Source organism: Tupaia chinensis, unplaced genomic scaffold (assembly GCF_000334495.1).
Source record: "Tupaia chinensis unplaced genomic scaffold, TupChi_1.0 Scaffold000567_1, whole genome shotgun sequence".
Classification (NCBI taxonomy): domain Eukaryota; kingdom Metazoa; phylum Chordata; class Mammalia; order Scandentia; family Tupaiidae; genus Tupaia; species Tupaia belangeri.
Genome location: NW_006160080.1, coordinates 282,055 through 301,570, shown reverse-complemented (window position 1 = coordinate 301,570; position 19,516 = coordinate 282,055). Strand labels below are relative to the sequence as shown.

Sequence of the window (19,516 nt, the reverse complement as noted above, 5' to 3'; positions counted from 1 at the left end):
TGTTGGTGGATCTAGTGTCAGGTGCCTTCCAAACTATCCTATTGGAATACTTGGTTTTTATTACAACACCATCATGGTTGTCATTGCCACTGTCATTCTCATCATAAATTTTAGGCATTATCCAGGAAGAGTGATTGATTCTATATTCTCAGGTGTACAGTTGTCCCCCTTTATCTATAGGGGATACATTCCAAGACCCTGAAACCACTGTTAGTACTAAAACCTACATGTATTATGTTTTTTGAGAGTACTAAAACCTACATGTATTATGTTTTTTCTTATACATACATACGTATGATAAAGTTTAAAAATTAGCCACAGTAAGAGATTAACAACAGCTAATATAAAACAACTATAAATTAATATAACAACTGCCAAATATAAAATTATAACAATATATTGTCATCAAAGTTATGTGAATATGGCTTCTCTCTCTCAAAATATCTTTTTGTGTTGGGGAAGGATACTAAGTAACTAACAGGCAGCAGCATGGATAAGCTAGACAAAGATTCACTTCCTGGGTGGAATGGAGTGGAAGGACCCCAGAGTTCATCCTGCTATAAAGAATGGTATATAAGGGAACCAACAGTTAGCGTAATGGCTATGTCGCTGGACTCCCACATAGTCGACCGTGGTTCGCATCCCGGACCCGGTGGCTTTACACTCACTCCTGGCGCGTGTGCGTGCGTGCCCAAGATCCCGAGAGGAGAACAGAGGAGAAGGGATTGCAGCATGACCATCCCCCCTGGGGGGGGATTTCTCGCTTTCTGTCTCTGTGTCTCTCTCTGTCTGGCGAGCGCACGTGCCCTATAGCAAAAACCTCTCCAAAAAAAAAAAAAGAATGGTATATAATTCAAAATCTATGAATCATTTATTTTTGAAATTTTCCTTTCAATGTTTTCAGTCTGTGGTTGGCCACAGGTAACTGAAATTATGTAAGGCAAAACCACAGAGAAGGGGGAATATTGCTGAAATTAAATTTGAAAAATGGAGCCTGACTCCTGAGAAGAGGATAATAACCAGAGTCAGGCAATGGCACAGTGGTAGCAACTGAGACCATAGGGGAAAGGCCTTGGGTACATTTGCATGATCTGGGCTGACTAAGACAGGGGGTGGACTGCTGTGTGATGACCCTGCTGGGGGTTCCTCTCTCTCCTGTCTCTTTCTCTTTCTTATGGAAGAAATAAGTAAACTTTTAAAAACAGAGGGGAGATATGTTCTCACTGGAAAATTTGCGAGTTAGCAGCAATAGCCTATTTGTTAAACTTCAGATACAAATAAACAATGAGTATGATTCAGGAATAATTGCAGGGTATCCATGGTTACAAAAAATCTCGTCAACACCCATTGTTCTATTTATACATTGGGAGACACGTCACCATATTTCTACAAATAGAGTAGAAATGTATTCATTTCAACTCTAATCATGTGCAAATCTCCAATCTTCTCAGGAATAAGGAACTGGACTGTAGAATGGAATGGGGGGGCATGTAATGTAATGGGTGTAATAGGCAATATGGCTGAGAAAGAGTCAACACAACAAAGAAAAAAGTAAGTTTATAAGGGTCTCTGGAGGGGACTGCAGTTGGGGGAAGAGTGATCTTCAGAAGCCGAACAACCTTGAGCTACTTATGAGAGTACTCAATAAGTTTTAGATACAAAATAAAAGGAGGATTGGAAATATTTAGACTAAATATGGCAAGAAAAAGGGGCTTTTGGGAAAAGACCGTAAGGTCAAAAAGAATGAGAATAAATGACAGCAAATGAGAGATGCCCATGCGATTTTGAAAGCTGGAAAACAGATGGCTAATTGATTACTGATTTAGAATAAAGCTAAAACTTAAGTTTCTATCAGGCTTCAGGATAAGGTAGCAGAGGCAAGCAAAAGTCAGTGTGACTCACAAAATTCCAGGGATGCTCAACAATTGGAGGCACCAGGTACCTCTGAAAGTTGAGTGGCAGCAGCTGAAAAATATCAGAGCTATGGGCCAGCAGGTGGAGTAGAAGTTAAGATGGCTGGATCCCACATGGCCGACTTGGTGCTTTGAGTCCCAGACCTAGCAGCTTAAAAATCACACCAGGCACATGTGAGTGCATTCCCAAAATCTTGAGAGGAGAACAGAGGAGGAGGGATTGTGGCATGGCCTTTCTCCCTGGAGATGATTTCTCTTTCTTACTCTCTGTCTCTCTCTCTCTGCCCCATCTCTCTCTCTGGCAAGTGCATATATCCTATAAATAAAAAACTAAAAATAAGTTTTAAAAAATTTTAAAAATCAGGGCTGAGAGTAGGGGGTGCTGTACTAAAAAGAGAGGAATTAACTCATAGTTATTACATCTCAAATAGTGAGATCCTTCCAACTGCCTCCCCAACTTGGCTCTGAGAACACCAACAACCCACCTCCCTGCCAAGTAAGAGAATGATCCACAGACACTAACATATGAGGGTTCCCAGTGAAACATCCAGGTCCCCACTTCTAAATCATCTTACAGTGAGGTCTACCAATAACAAGCCCCACCCACATACACTTGTTTCCACTAAAGTAAGGTGTGAGTGAGCCCTTGCTAAGAAACTTATTTATTTAGCTCTTGTTAAGTGCCAGGTATATGTTAAACACATTAAATACATTGTATCATTAAATCCTCAAAATAAATCAATCAGATTTGTATTATTATGTCTAGTTACAGATAAAGAGAGTATGTCCCCACTTAATATATACCGAGTGTCCGCACTCTATGACTGAAACTGACAGACTAAAAGATGTACAAACACAAGAGATGGTTGTGAATGCCAGATGTGGTGTGTGTGGAGAAGAGGGACCTGGGAAAGGACATTTGGAGGAGGGATACGGAGACAGAGCATTGACGGGATGGGGAGGTGTGGTGTTATCTGTTGAAGATATTTTGATCAACTGGACTGGGGAGAAACGTTCACATATTGAAATGTTCACTTTGTAAGCTAAATAATGTGATTGAATGTATAAAAAAATGTAAAATAAATAAAAATTAAAAAAAGAAAGTATCAGGTTGACCCCATGGCCTAGAAGATCCAGATCCCAGATGGCCAACCACGGTTCAAATCTCAGCCCTCATCTCAGCTGGATTCATGTGCATGCATACCCCAAATCCCGACAGGATGGAGAAATGGAGGAGAAGGAATTGTAATGTGACCATTCCCCCATGTGTGTGTGGAGGGGAGTGATTCCTCTCCCTTCCCTCTCCCTTTCTCTCTCTCTCTCTGGTGAGCGCACATGCCCCCTGTCAATTACAACATAAATATTTTGACATGAAGCCCTATAGCACAGTAATGAAGCAGCACCCCTTGAAACCAATATTCATTAGGTGATGTTCAGAGTTTATAGAAAGGGTACAGCAGAGCATAAGACTGCTTGCTAATTCCAGCCTCTCTGAATGTTCCTATAATGCAACTCCACCCCCCAAATCCCACACTTCATGCAGCTCTACTTTGGATTCACCATTGCAGAGAGCAACTTTGCAGAGACCAACCACACACAACGCTGTGTGAGAGAGAAATTCCGTAAACATGGTTTTCTCCATTTTGGCAACTTTTCCAATGACGTTTTAGTACTTAAATGATTGTTTCCTCACTTTTCTAACTCACTCTTCTTCTTAGTCACTGGTACCCCAAACTAATGTCCATGACTTTTTCCCACTTCGGTACTGAACTAAGCCTGGTAATGGGAGATCACTTTGACATTGTCAGCAGCAGCTAAGCCAAACAAAACCATGATATGCAATTTTCAGCTACCCTATAAAAATGTCAGCTTATCTTGTTTTACAGTCGCTTCCACCAAAGTTTCTTTATGAAGTGTTCACAAAGAGATATTAATTTTGATGCATAGCTGGTATGAGGGGGAAAATCAAATAAGTGTTTATACAATAAATACTCTAACTTGAATGGATGGAATAGACTACAGATTAAAGAGCCTCATTGACAGAATGCACTCACTCTTCCTCCCATGAGGGGAAAAAAGAAACTTGTGTAATCAGAGAGACAAACTCTCATTGCTGTTTAACTTTATACTGTTACTGCTAAAAGCACAGGAGCAATGGTGACATCTTGTGTCAGGTTAAAAAGTAACAGGATCTTAATTCCTTGTGGAGTCTACTGGGAGCACCTTGGATGAGGGCCAGCTAAAATTCATCTTCATCTGCTCCCTTTCCCTGCTGATCAAATAATAAAACAGAGGCTTTCTCAGATGCAGAGATTAATACTTGCAGGAATGATGGGACTTGGCACTTGAGTCATCTATAGCTTCCACCTCAAGGACAAAGCAACCAGGAGTCTCAGTTTAATTCTTCAACTCAGCCTTTCCACCTTGCCAGAATATCTTCAGTAAAACACACAGGCTCTGGGCCCATCCACTATCAGTGTGAAACAGCTGAGGGTAAATGTGGAGCTTTGTAGTAACTGTACTTATTTATCCTACTGCTGTGAGCATTTTCCAGATCCTATTTCCTTGGCAGCCTTTTGAATGTCATTTGACATGACTGGAACCTTAGAAGCCCAACCAACAGCTGATGAATAAAACTCGCTGCTGGTAGCAGTCTGCTGGAAAGGCTAATCTCCTGTTCCATGTGCTCTCCATGAGAGCAGTGGTCCTTAACACTGGCCACACAAATCATCTGGACAGCTTATAAATGTACTAATACCTGGATTCATCCCAGACCAGTGAACTCAGAATTTCTGGGTGTTTTGAAGCCAGACATCTACTTAAAATCCCCCAGATGATCCTGGCATGCAGTTTTCAGCGGGCTCTCTTATCCTGGGAACACAGCCACCATGTTGTGAGGAAGTCCAAACCACACGGAGAGGCCATGAGTGGGTGTTCAGCCACTGCCCAGTAGCAACCACCAGATAATTGAGTGTGAGAGCCTTTGGATGACTCAAGTCCCTAGCCTTTCAGCCAACTAGTTAATGCCAAGTAAAGCAAAGAGAAACTGTCCCCACCAACTCTTGCTCAAACTGCAGATCTATGAGTAAAAGTAATGTTTTAAGCCATTAAGCAGGTAGTCTGTTACATAGCAATAGATAACTGAAACAATTTATCCCCATTTTTAGATGAGAAAATGGAGGCAGCAAGAAGGGAAGTAACTTGCCCAAGCCTATGCAGGCAGTCAGTGGGAGAGTCAGAATTGTCTGGTTCAAGGGTCTAAGCTCCATCATGCACCTCATCTCCTGGCTGAGCCCCAAATTGAGACCATGAGACTATAAAATCCAAAACTCTGTAGTACTCAGAAAATAAGGGGCTCTGCTGTTGCCCTTAAACCCAGAGCAATAACAAGAGCAAGAGGAAACCAAAGACCTCCTCCTTCTACTACAGACTACCTGCTGCTTAGGTTCAGTTATTAAAAAGGCACAAGAAAAGAAAAAAAGAAAGAAAGAAAAAAATTCACAAGAAACATGAACACTCCTGGCAAGAATAAGAGCTCCCAGGACCAAGAAGCAATCCCTTGAGGAGCTCCCAGAACCTCCAGAAGGGTCCTTTACTGGGAGCTGACTTCCCAGACAGGAGGAAACAATAGCCAATGATATTTGCCTTAGTTTTGTTCTTATGACTCTATTTGTATAAACAGAGGGGAAAGCCCTGGAGAAATACGGTTTACATATAAGTTATTTCTTTGTCCGTATAACTAAGATAACCCTGTTATTTAGTTTTATAGCCTGTTTTGCTTTCCACTTTAACATCCCTGGTCATTATTACCTACTTCACCAATGGTCTTTTAAGAAATTGATTTTAATGGCCTGTTTTTATAAAGTGGAGCACCTTCATTTTTCTGGATAAAGAATTCAAGACAAAGAACCCTTAGGACATACGGATCTCTTCATTCTTTAACTACATGCTACTTGTGGCTGTGTCTTGCACAAGCTGGACAGTTAAGGCTATCACAATGTGGTCTCTATGAAACCGTAATCACAGTGTACAAATAGTACCGATTAGTCAGATGAGCTCATATTATTGTATAAAGTAAATTACCCAGGACTCTCAGGCCTATTTCTTTCATGCCTGTAAATATTCTATTGCGTCGTTGGGAAAGTCATGATGGATTTTTGCATAGAAAACCATAGAAAAATATATCATGACTTTCCTGATGACCTAATATTTAAGACTAAACAAAGAAAACTTAATTTTACTTCTTAGGGGATGGTATCGATCTTTTTCCTCAAAACTTTCTCTACCAGCAGCCTTCACCATCTCAGAAAATGACATACCTGCCTTCCAGTTACTCAGGTAAACTGACACTTTGTCTTGACATTTTCTCAAGTCTCTCATTTTCTGTTATCCCATTCCTGTTAATCAAGAAACACCGATAGCTCTACCTTCAACATATATCCAGAAGCTGTTCTCCAAATACATCCAAAACACATAAGCAACTCATACAACTCAATTGAAAAGCAAAACAAAACAATTTTAAAAATGGGCAAAAGATCTAGACATTTTTTTTCAAAATTTTTTCAAAGGCATACACATGGTGAACAGGGATATAAAACGGTGTACATCATCACTAATCATCAGGAAAATATAAGCCAAAACTACAGTGAGATATCACTTCATACCTCTTAGGATGGCTATTATTAGAAAAAGAAAAGTGCTGGTGAGAATGTGAGAAAAGAGAGCCTTCGTACACTGTTGGTGGGAAGGTAAATTGGTATAGCTATTATGAAAATAGGTATGAAGGAGGTTCCACAAAAAATTTAGAAGTAGAACTACCAGGGCTGGCCCCATAGCATGGTGGTTAGAAACTATGCAGAGGAAGCCAGATCCCACATAGCCAACCAGGGTTTGAGTACTGGCCCCAGCAACTTCGAAAACACACCAGGCACACAGTCATGTGCCCATAATTCTGATGGAATAGAGCATTGAAGGAAAAAAGGACTGTTGCATGATCAAAACCTGATGGTAAGGGTCCTCTCTCTCTCTTTCTCTCTCTCTCTCTCTTGCAAGTACATGCGCCTTATGGCATTAAAAAAAAATAGAACTAATATACCATATGACCCAGCAATCCCATTCCAAAGGAACTGGAATCAGTATCTCAAATAGATATTTGCAATCCTATGTTCCATGTAGCATTATTCACAATAGCTGAGATGTAGAATCAACGTAAATGTCCACCAATGGACAATGGGCAAAGAAAATGTGGTATATACATACTATATATTATTTAACATTAAAAAAGAAAGAACATTTGCAACAATATGGATGAATCTGGAGGATATTATGCCAAGTGAAAAAAATCTGGACACAAAAAGACAAATACTATATACTCTGACTTATGCATAGAATCTGAGACAGTCAACCTCATAGAACAGAGAGAGTAGAATGATAATAAGAGGGGGATTTAGGAGATGTTGGCTAAGACATACAAAGTTTCAGCTATGCAAGATGAATAAGTTCTGGAGATCTAATGTATAAAATGGTGACTATAGGTAACAATATCTAGTATATACTTGAAGTTTGCTAAGAGGGTAGATATTTAGTGTTCTCATCACACATATACCAAAAGTATGTGAGGTGATAGATGTTAATTATCTTGATTATGGCAATTATTTCACAGTGTGTGTGTGTGTATCAGATCACCAAGTTGTATAGGGTAAACATAAAAAAGGGTACTCTCAGGAATATTTGCATTTCAAAGATAAACGCTACAAAGTGGCAGTGCTTACATATTAACAAACTCTCCTGATATCCCATCTCCATTATTCAAGATTCGAAACAAAAAAAAAGAATATGATTTTAGCAATATGAACAGACAAAAAGAGGTAGTCATTTCACTTATTCATTTATTCATCAAGTATTTATTGAGTAACTCTGAAATGAAAACACTGTGGTAGGCACTGGAGATAAAGTGGACAACAAGAAAGACAGAGTCATGATCCTTATGGTGTTCCAGTCCAATATCTGGATTTAAATGCTTTAGGTAACATGAATTCACACTAATTAACAAAAAATTTTCTCTACAGAAATCCAACATGTTCTACTTAATTACTAGACACTCTGATTGTGTATTTTTGTTTCTTTGCCAGACAAACAAAAAAGTACAAAGGAATTTTATGCTATTAGTTCAGCATGAAAGGACTGTTAAAATAACCCTTAAGGTAGGTTGAGAAGAAAAATCATTTGACACCCTAAGCAAAGCAAAGACATTATACTACCATCAAGTCAATGACAGACCTTGCTATTCTCTGTTCTGAGTCAGAATCATCTGCAGAAAGTCCAGAAACACAAGCTGTAATTGACCTCGTTCTGTTCCACTCGAGTTGGTTTTAGGGTGGGATCGTGAGTTCCACTGGTCAGGCTGTGAGCTTCTGTTTTTTGTTCTTTTGAGTCAACGTAAATGTCCACCAATGGACAATGGGCAAAGAAAATGTGGTATATACATACTATATATTATTTAACATTAAAAAAGAAAGAACATTTGCAACAATATGGATGAATCTGGAGGATATTATGCCAAGTGAAAAAAATCTGGACACAAAAAGACAAATACTATATACTCTGACTTATGCATAGAATCTGAGACAGTCAACCTCATAGAACAGAGAGAGTAGAATGATAATAAGAGGGGGATTTAGGAGATGTTGGCTAAGACATACAAAGTTTCAGCTATGCAAGATGAATAAGTTCTGGAGATCTAATGTATAAAATGGTGACTATAGGTAACAATATCTAGTATATACTTGAAGTTTGCTAAGAGGGTAGATATTTAGTGTTCTCATCACACATATACCAAAAGTATGTGAGGTGATAGATGTTAATTATCTTGATTATGGCAATTATTTCACAGTGTGTGTGTGTGTATCAGATCACCAAGTTGTATAGGGTAAACATAAAAAAGGGTACTCTCAGGAATATTTGCATTTCAAAGATAAACGCTACAAAGTGGCAGTGCTTACATATTAACAAACTCTCCTGATATCCCATCTCCATTATTCAAGATTCGAAACAAAAAAAAAGAATATGATTTTAGCAATATGAACAGACAAAAAGAGGTAGTCATTTCACTTATTCATTTATTCATCAAGTATTTATTGAGTAACTCTGAAATGAAAACACTGTGGTAGGCACTGGAGATAAAGTGGACAACAAGAAAGACAGAGTCATGATCCTTATGGTGTTCCAGTCCAATATCTGGATTTAAATGCTTTAGGTAACATGAATTCACACTAATTAACAAAAAATTTTCTCTACAGAAATCCAACATGTTCTACTTAATTACTAGACACTCTGATTGTGTATTTTTGTTTCTTTGCCAGACAAACAAAAAAGTACAAAGGAATTTTATGCTATTAGTTCAGCATGAAAGGACTGTTAAAATAACCCTTAAGGTAGGTTGAGAAGAAAAATCATTTGACACCCTAAGCAAAGCAAAGACATTATACTACCATCAAGTCAATGACAGACCTTGCTATTCTCTGTTCTGAGTCAGAATCATCTGCAGAAAGTCCAGAAACACAAGCTGTAATTGACCTCGTTCTGTTCCACTCGAGTTGGTTTTAGGGTGGGATCGTGAGTTCCACTGGTCAGGCTGTGAGCTTCTGTTTTTTGTTCTTTTGAGTTTTTGTTTTGTTTTGATTTTTTAAGGCCAGAGTGTGTGAGCATACATAAGACAGACAGAGAGAGAGAGAAAACACCCCACAGTGAGGCCTGGTTATATTGCAATCCATTTTCATCTAATTCTCCATTCCATTAGGATCCTGGATATGCATACACATGCCGGCATATTTTTCAAACCATCACGGCTGGGACTCAAACCTTCGTCAGCCATGTGGAATCCAGCTTCCTCTGCATATTGCTTAACTACTACCCTATGAGGCCAGCCCCGTGTCTCATTTTATAAGTGATGATTGGGCCTTTCACACCTTACCTGACATAGTGTATCATCTTGTGAGGAAGGCATTGCTATCTCCGTTTCGCAGATGAAGAAATGAGGATTAGGAGAATAATGTAATCTGCACAGGACTACCCCTGTGCAGTACAAGTGCAGATGCCAGCATTTAAAAACCCAGTATTCCTATTTCCTGAGCTTATATTATTTTCACTATAATATGCTATCTCCTGGATCACAAGTTTTATGAGATCAAATAAGTAACTTTATAATTCTGGTATCAGAATAGAAAGCATTTTGTTCAAACAAGAAGAACCAGAAAAGGAATTAGTTGGTTCCTAGAGCTGTGTAAATGGCAGCAGTGACAATACAGCATAGGCAAATATTTTTTTTCCTTCATGTAAGTTTCTTTAAACGATAATTGGAAAGGATGAAACATAAAAAGCTCAAAGGAACATATGACACACTAATCTCATGTTTATGGCAATTTGACAAAGGAATACCAAAAATTCTTATTAGTATATTTGTCATCTATGTTAATAAGACTTACGTAAACACCCAGAAGTAACAAACAACTGGAATGTTCATAGACAGGACAATGGATTAATTAATTGTGTATATTCACCAAGTGGAATATAAGAGCACTAGTAAAAAGGAATGAACTTCAGCTATCTATAATGATATGGATGAACTGATTATTATTAGAAAATTGGATTAAGAAACACTACATACATTATGATACCATTTTTTAAAGAATCATTTTATGTAACATTATTTATTTATTTTTATTTTGACCAGAGAGGGGCAGAGCGAGAGAGAGAGAAAGAGAGAGGAGGAAAGTGAGAAGGCAAACCACCAGGTTGGGACTTGAACTGTGGTCAGCCATATGGGAGTCCAGCTCCCTTAACCACCACGCCACCTGCCAGCCCCTTTTATGATATCATTTTTATAAAGCTCAAAAATAATCAAAACTAATAAGTTTAGGGATATATATATATATTCAATAAAAGTATTTCATTTTTAAAGAAGGCATATGCAAAATTCAGGAGAGCAGTTACTTTGGTAGGAGAAGTAGATATTATGGAGGAAAACCCAAATATTAATGTATGATTGTATCTTAATATTCTTCCCAACTTACACATATATTTTGGATTACATTTATTACTTTATATATTTAAAATATTATGTATAAGAAATTTAACATAAATTTTTTTTTTGTCAATATTGTGAGGCAAATTCTTAAAAGATCTTAAAACCAATATATTTTCCTTGGTAAGTGAAGAATTTGTAAGAACTGAGAAGACAGAGACTAAGTCAAGTGTGAATTTTGGTATGAAGGACCCACAATGCATTGTTTCAGTTAACATTTAGAGCAGACCCTATCAACTGATATAACAGTTTTCGGAAATCAAGGATTACCCACCTAATTCAACTCCAAATACTTCAGAATTAATTATTTCACTCATGTTAGTTATCTGGCTTCCTTCCACCAGATAAGATCATTTGACGTATTACATAACCATTTTGAGAGTATATGTTACGACTTACTAGGACAAATCTTCAGTCTGGAACATTGGACAGGCATTTTTCAAAGACTAGGGAAATAATGAATGTTAGCAGCAATTGCCCACCAGTCTTTGAGCCCATGAGGCTCTGATGTAAGAGTTTATGAAATAACTAGGGAGTGTTGGAAAAACTTTTGGGGCCCTGGATTTATGACTGGGAGTTTGTCTTTTGACTACAGTTCTCTGCTCATTTATGATCTATTTTCAAGGAGAAATTAAACCATCTGACATGTTTGTGACTTGGTTTTTAATTTCTCTTATCCTCATGTTGGTCTCACAGTCATAGAAAGTGCAGAGGAGAGAGGAGATTGGAGAGGGAGAAGGAGAAGTGAAGGGAGGAAAAGGGAAGTTTTTTTAAGTGGAAAGCATAAAAGGAAAGGAAGGTGGGGAAAGGAAGAAATAGGGAAAGGACCTGGGGGAAGGAAGGGAAGGAAGATAAAATCACGTATACTGAGCAACCATAGTTCCACATACTATGTTTGATTTGTTTCATGTGGGTCATCTCATTTACTTCTTACAACATTGGGAGGAAGGTCAGAAAGCTAGTAAAGAGAATTCTTAGAGTCACACAACCAATTAGTGAATGGATTTAAGTACAGATCTTCTGAACTCTGAAGCCAAACTCCTTCTAGTGCCCACCTCTGGGAAGTGCAATTCCAGGACACAGTAATGCATTAAGGAGTAGGGTCTGGACAGGGCAATGCAACAAAGACCTCCAAATATATGGACATTGAAAAATCTCATCTCACTGAAAAGAAAAGTATTTGATTATTCTTGACTAGTCTTGCTAGCCATTTCATTGAACAAAAGGTAGACAAAAGAAATGGAGCCAACATTTAATTTTGAATAGCCAAGAATAAACATGTGAAGAGTCTTTAAAGTGAGTCAGCTCCATAGTGCAGTGGTAATGTTCTGCACAAGACAAATCAGATCCCACTGGTGACCAGGGTTTGAATCCCTGACCTGGCCAGCCTGAAACATCCCAGGCAAACATGAGAGTGCTCAGGATCCGACTGAAGGAAGGGGATTGTGTGGGACCAGACCCTATGGAAGGTGCTCCTTTCCCTCTCTTTCTCACACTTTCACATGTGCATGCATGCACTCTGTCAGGAACAGCGAAAAGAAATCAATTTAAAAAGTCTTTGGGGCCAGGTAGGGTCCTGGTGGCCAAGGCTGCTGGATCCCACATGTCCTACAGTGTAATTTGAGTCCTGGTCCTGGCAACCAGAAAGACACACCAGGTATGTGTGCATGTGTGCCCAAAATCTTAAGAAAAGAATGGTGGAGAAAGGACTGTAGCATGGCCCCCCCAGGTGGTGCTTTCTCACATCCTCTTTCTTTCTTTTACTGGTGAATGCACACATCCTGTAGCAAAGGGGGGGGGGAAGAATTATTGAAGAACAGGATTGTGTTATCCAGAAATCCAAAAGGCAAAGAAGATAAAACTCGGTGTAGACTTTGACGTATCTCTGCTGATTCACAGAAAAGACAGAATCACAGAAGAGACAGTATCAGGGGACTCTAATCCAAGATATGAGCTGTGAAAATACACTTCTGTCTATTTAATAAAAACACTGTAATGTCATTTAAGACTAAAGTATAGGGAGAATTAAAGAACAGGTTTTCCTATGAGCTCAGGTGTTTAAAAAGATTAGAGGGCCCATTTCATGGCACAGCAGTAACATACAACTCAAAAGAAGCCAGATCCTAAATACATGGCAACTGTGGTTTGAATCTCCAGCCTTGTCAGCCTGAAACTCACTGGGTAAGTGCACAAGTGCCCAAGATCCAGCGCTGGACAATTGAAGGAAAGGGGTCAGGGTGAGATTAGACCCTGTGTAGAGTGTTCCTCTCTCTCTCTCTTCTCATACTCTATTAAGAATAAACATAAAATTGTTATATGAAAGAATAAGAGATGGCCACACAACATCTCCCCACTTACTCTGACTCCAGGGTTTTAGACATCAAGAAAAAGCAATGGTAGCACACACCTGGGGTCAAAGTTCTACGTGAGAGGTCAAAGGGCTCTCTTGGCCTTTCCTGTGCCCTCCAACAGACTGCCTCAGTCATACACTGAAAAATCCCCATCAGGGTACGGAAGAGTCCAGGAGAAGTAATGAGAAATGTCTGTTCAATGGTTACTAGCATCCAGGCCTTAAGTCAGAAGAAAACAAGACAGACCTTGACCTTTATAAACAATCCATACCATATTCCCAATGCAGGTGAGCAGTGAGGGAGGGATGCAGAATGTGCCAGAAATACGAGCATGCTATCATCACTCAGGGTCCTGCCAGGAAACAGATGGCACAGTCACATGGGGTAAGTGAGAAGGGTTTAATGGAGAACACTCTACAAGGGCTGGGGCGAGGTTATGGGAAACTAACAAGGAATGATCCAGTACCCTGGAATTAGCAGCTCCTTGAGAACTGAGCCCTGGGAGATGGCTTCCCAGGCACCAGAGATAGCAACACAAGAATGCAGCTAATGACAACCCACAAGGAAGGTGGGAATCAGAAAATATCACCACTGCTTTCTTCTGTGCTCCTCTGCCATCCTGAGTGAGCTTCTCATTGCCAGAGGGCAAATGAACCCAGTGACATGGTCGGTGGAGCAAGGCAGAGAAGGATGGAGAGCAGACTCAGAGGAGCAAGCAGAGTAGCCAGCACAATCATCCTGAAATTATGAGTATATGTAAGGATTTAGCTATGAGGACATTCATCACAGTGTTGTTTGCTAAAGCAAAAATACAGAAATGGCCTAAATGTTCAACAGGAAAATTTTTAAAAAGGTATGTGATACTCATATGAGGGTAGAAACTATCTTACCTATTTTTATATATAAACTGCAGCAATGATAATAATGTCTTGCATAGAAAATACTTATTAAACATTAAAAATGCTAGTGCGGGGTTGTATTTGCTGAGATGGGAAGATATTAATGGTTCAGTTTAATTTTAAAAAAGGTCACAAAATCATGTGGTGATGATCCCATTTTGTTTGATAGCTTACTATGTAGGTGGATAGGTGGCAGGATGCAGGTTTGGAAAAATATACATGAAGATAGTTGGAGTGAATAATGATGCTCTCAGGGAAACTGTGTTTTGTTTTGTTTTGGCTTGGTTTGGTTAAGTTGGTTTTGGGCTTTTTCTTATAGTGCTCCAGTTTTTAATTTTTCTATAATGAACACAGATTGCTTTTGTAATATGAAAATACATCATTTGGGATTCTATTTTATTTATAAAATAGTGTTCATTTTTCTGGTGACTTCCTCTCTCTTCCCTGTGTCATCTCTCACTCCCTAACCTTGAGAGCAGCAGCAGATGGCGAGGCCGGCATGCGGATGGAGGGAGAGGAGGGAATCCCAGCATATGGGAACCATGACTCACAGCTTTCACAGCTTGCAGAGCGCAGAGGACCAAAATACAGAAGAGTGGCAGGGGCCTAGAAAAACCTTCTGTTCCCAAAGCTCAAATACTAGGAAGCTGAGAATTATAGTACATGCTTGGGATGACTAAAAAGTATTTTTAAGCTATACTGCAAGCAATATAAATAAGCAGGGAAGAGCATCACTGCTTGGGAGAGATGTCACATTACCAGAGAACAGGAAGGAGGAGCCTTCACTTTCCATTTTGCTTTCATTACAACCATAAATAAGACTTTCTCTTTGTCTCCTTGGTCATCATCACCATCGCCATCATCATCTCCATCTCCATCATCACCACCATCATCATCATCACCATCTCCAACATCACCACCATCATCACCATCTCCATCTCCATCATCACCATCTCCATCATCACCATCTCCATCTCCATCATCACCATCTCCATCTCCATCATCACCACCATCATCACCATCTCCATCATCACCATCTCCATCTCCATCATCACCATCTCCATCTCCATCATCACCACCATCATCACCATCTCCATCTCCATCATCACCACCATCATCACCATCCCCACCCCCATCATCACCACCATCATCATCACCATCTCCATCTCCATCATCACCACCATCACCATCATCATCACCATCACTATCATCATTATCACCAACCACATCAGCATCAGCATTATCATTGTCACCTCCTCTAAAATCACGATTATCATCCTCTCCATTCCAGATAGTAAAATTCCTAAGAAAGGCAAATCTGTCTCATCTGCTGGAACGTTTAGCACACAGTCGTAAGTAGTTTAGTAAATATGAAGAGAATGAACAAGGATGAAGATACTCATCAAATAAGCAGATAACATGATGCTGGTAGGAAGGAGATAAAGATACTGGATGAAAAAGCTTGTAAACTTTTTTGATGCAACATTTCAAAGAACAAGAACTTTTGAGCCATGTACCTCTAGTATGTTTATAGGTATTTATTTACATCACACATGTTCTACTGGTAAAGTACAGTGTTATATGCATTATAACATACACATAAATTTAAAATTCTAAATGTTGCCATGAAGAAGAAAATTACTTGGGGGTGTCTGCCCACCTGCATAGGAAACCACTTCCCTAGGTGACAGTAGAATCAGTTTTGGGAACAAATCTAGAAAGGGGCTGTAATCAACTACAGAAGATTAAATATAGATGAAGGTCAAACGCTACATCTGAATTACTAGGGCTCAGGTTGAGGGATTTAATATTCGAGTGCACTCTGGTAATACCAACACATCACCACCAGATGACTTCTAGCTCTAGCTATTCAATATTTAATATGGGTGGGCTGAGCAATAAGCAGCATTTAAAGAAAAGCCCACCTTGACAATTATTCAAACATACCAGATGGTGCCCTGCTGTTGCTACTATCACTATTTAGCATTGCTGTATTAAATTATTACATTTTCTTTCTAGGGACTTCTTGGACTAAAATAAAGTTTCAGAGGGCAGGAGCAGTATGTGCTTGCTTTCATCACTTTTGGAAACTAACACCAAGGCAACCAGAAATTCTCAATTACCCAAGAGAGCCCCACTTCTTAGCCCTATGTGGATCAGTATTTGAGATCTGGGTTGCTGATCATTAATGACAGGAGGAGGGGAGGAAGGAACAGGCAGCCTTGTTATTTCATCAGCCTGGTTTCTTTGCAGAACTCCACCAAGACCTGGACATCAATGTCATAATCTCAGATCAGGTTGGAGAACTTCTGCAAAAACTGTCACTCACAAAGACTAGGACTAAGGCAACCAGAGTGTGTCCTGAGTAAACTAACCCTTGGCCACGAGGGCTTTGTGGAAAGTGATATGACAAGAGTAGAAAGAGGGACCATCAGATGACATAATGGCTATGTCACTGGACTCCCATGTAGTCGACCTCAGTTCAAGTCCCAGACCCAGTGGCTTAAACTCACGCCGGGCGCCATGTGCGTGTGTGCCCAAGATCCCAAGAGGAGAATGGAGGAGAAGGGATTGCAGCGTGGCCATCCCTCCTAGGGGGAAGGGGGGTTGTTTCTCACTTTCTGTCTCTCTGTCTTTCTGGCGAGAGCAAAAATCTCTCAAAAAAAAAAAAGAGGAGAAAGAATACAGGCTTTGGAGTCAGACAGATCTGGTATGGAACCCCCCATCTGCTTCCCTCTGCCTGTGTGACATTGGCAAGCTACTTACCCAACTCTTACATTAAAAAGTGCAGTGAGTAAAATGCCATAATACCTTTACAGCATATTGTGAGCACTGGAGGTAACATTTGCAGAGCATCAAGCACAGAATCCAGGTTTGCCGTGACTGGGTCCTACCTGTGCAGATGTGAGTACCTGACTGAGTCCTGTCTGTGCAAATGCAAGTACCTGAGGCACTCGTTAAAAATAGATTCCCAGATTTCTCAGCTACAGATTAAGATGGCATAAACCCAAGATGGCCCCTGCCTCTGGGGAATCTGTATTTTCCAAGAAGTTCCCTCTTCCTACAGGTGATTCTTACTGTCCAGCAAGCTTAGGAACCCCTGCACCAACAGTTATGTATCATCGTCATTACTATTTCCATACTTCCTGCCCACCAAGCGCATAGATCCCCAGCCCCAGGATGCCATGGTTAAGGATTCTGCCTACCTCCTCCCACTAAAGGCACTGCATTTTCTACTCCACTTCCCTCCTTCTACCCCCGCCCCTCACCCCACTTCCAACCTGCTCTCTACCCTCCGTTGAGTTGAAAAGGTCTAAGTGGATAGAAATATGTGGAGGCTTCGAACTAAAAATCATGTGCCAAGTTTACCTAGAAGCCAGGGATTTTCATTAGAAGTATATAAACTAGGGAAATTTGGGAACAGCAGATGGCATAATGGTTACTTCACTGGACTTCCACATAGTCGATCAGGGTTCGAGTCACGGGTCGAGTCCCGAACCCGGCAGCTTAAAACTCATGCCGGGTGCATGTGCATGCGTATCCAAAATCCCAGGAGGAGAATAGAGGAGAAGGGGTTGCAGCGTGGTCATCCCCCCTGGGGGGGTGATTTCTTGCTTGTTTTCTCTCTGTCTCTCTCTGCCTCTAGTGAGCACATTCACCCTATAGCAAAAATAAAATAACTCTCTAAAAAAGAAGTTCATTAACTAGGAAAATTCATCCTAAATGATGGCAGCCCTGGCCCAGTGGCAGGGGGTTTGAGAAAAGAAATCACTCAATTCCTTACCAATGCCTACTTGGAGATGCATTTGCATGTGTGTAGGAATTTCTGGAGATCTTGTTAAAATGCAGATAACTATTTACTGTATCTAAGGTAAGACTCTGAGATTCTGCATTTCTAACAAGCTTATGGGTAACATCATGCTGGTGATCCAAAGGCATTTTGAGTGTCAAGGGATTGTTAACGATGAATAAAAGAGAATTATGTCCCCAAATGCTTGAAAACTCATAACACCTAGAGGCTAAAGTGACCATGAATGTCTAGAGTCTGTTAATTTAGTAAAGGAGTTATAGGTAGACATGAGCAGGACGTCCCAACATGCCAACAGAAGGGACAGTTGACACATCAATCACTGTCGCCAGGGATTGCAGCTAGAACCCTGGTGCCAAGAGAGGAAAGGTTCTCTGTTATTATCCCTCCTGTTGTTCTGCGTACGCACATGCGCATACTTTCCAGGAAGCTTGGTCAATATCCCACCTCCCACTTTAGGCAATAAACTGATATGGGCAAAATCGCCCCTATGCGCGTGCTCACACCTTCAAAGGCCATACTGGGCATGTGTATGTCTTCCCCAATCACGTGATAGAATTCCCTTACCTGATGAAAAGTACACAGGTGCAAACAAAGCCCATGAAATCAAACAAAAAAGCCAGCTACAAAGACAGACCTCCCCTCCTAAATATTCATGACAAGACCCCACAATAAAAGTAACACCTAACTCCATTTCCAATGCAATTGACCTCTGATAGCTGCACACTCAAATGCCTTTCTGGCATGGGGTGTACTTTTCTGTTAAGATCTTCACTTTTCTATGAAAAACTTCTCTTTTCTTACTTTTCTTATGATTATAGCTTTGATTTATGTCGGGGGCAGGCTTCCAATCTTAGAGATCTGGACTCAAAGAACCAAGTATTCCACACAGTGCTCCCTAGGTGCCCCATCTGATAACAGCACTTGTTCCCAGTACACACACACACACACACACACACACAACTGACAAGCACCAAATGAGAACACTTCAACCTCAACAACTTAAAAAGCATTCCTTTACACAAGACAAAACGCTGACAGCAAAGAGCTTCAAAATTTATTTTAAAGGCATTTCTTGTAGTTTTTTAAAATTTTTCTCTCTTTTAAATTGATAGAGCATATCCATGAGAGAGAGTGACACCCTCCACAGGGTCTGGACATGCAATAATCCCCTTTTCCCAGTCCTCCAACCCATCAGATGCTGGGCACTCATGCTCCTACCCAGTGTGTTTACGGCTGACCACTGGGGATTCAAACCAAAATCACCATAAGGGATCAGGCCTCTCTGGAGCAGTGTATCATTACTGTGCCATGGAGCCAGCCCTTTTTTTAATCATGTTTTTATTTATTTATTAAAGAATTATTTTATTTAACTTTACTTATTTATTTAAATTTGACCAGAGAGGATCAAAGAGAGAGAGAGATAACGAGAGAGAGAGAGAGAGAGAGAGAGAGAGAGTGAG

The 19,516-nt window shown here is 40.1% G+C and overlaps 1 pseudogene; it reads right to left on the bottom strand.

Moving 5' to 3' along the window:
• The window catches only part of LOC102495507 (26S proteasome regulatory subunit 4-like), a 129,237-nt pseudogene extending 113,901 nt beyond the window's left edge, over positions 1 to 15,336 (bottom strand).
• Positions 15,337 to 19,516: the final 4,180 nt, after the last annotated feature.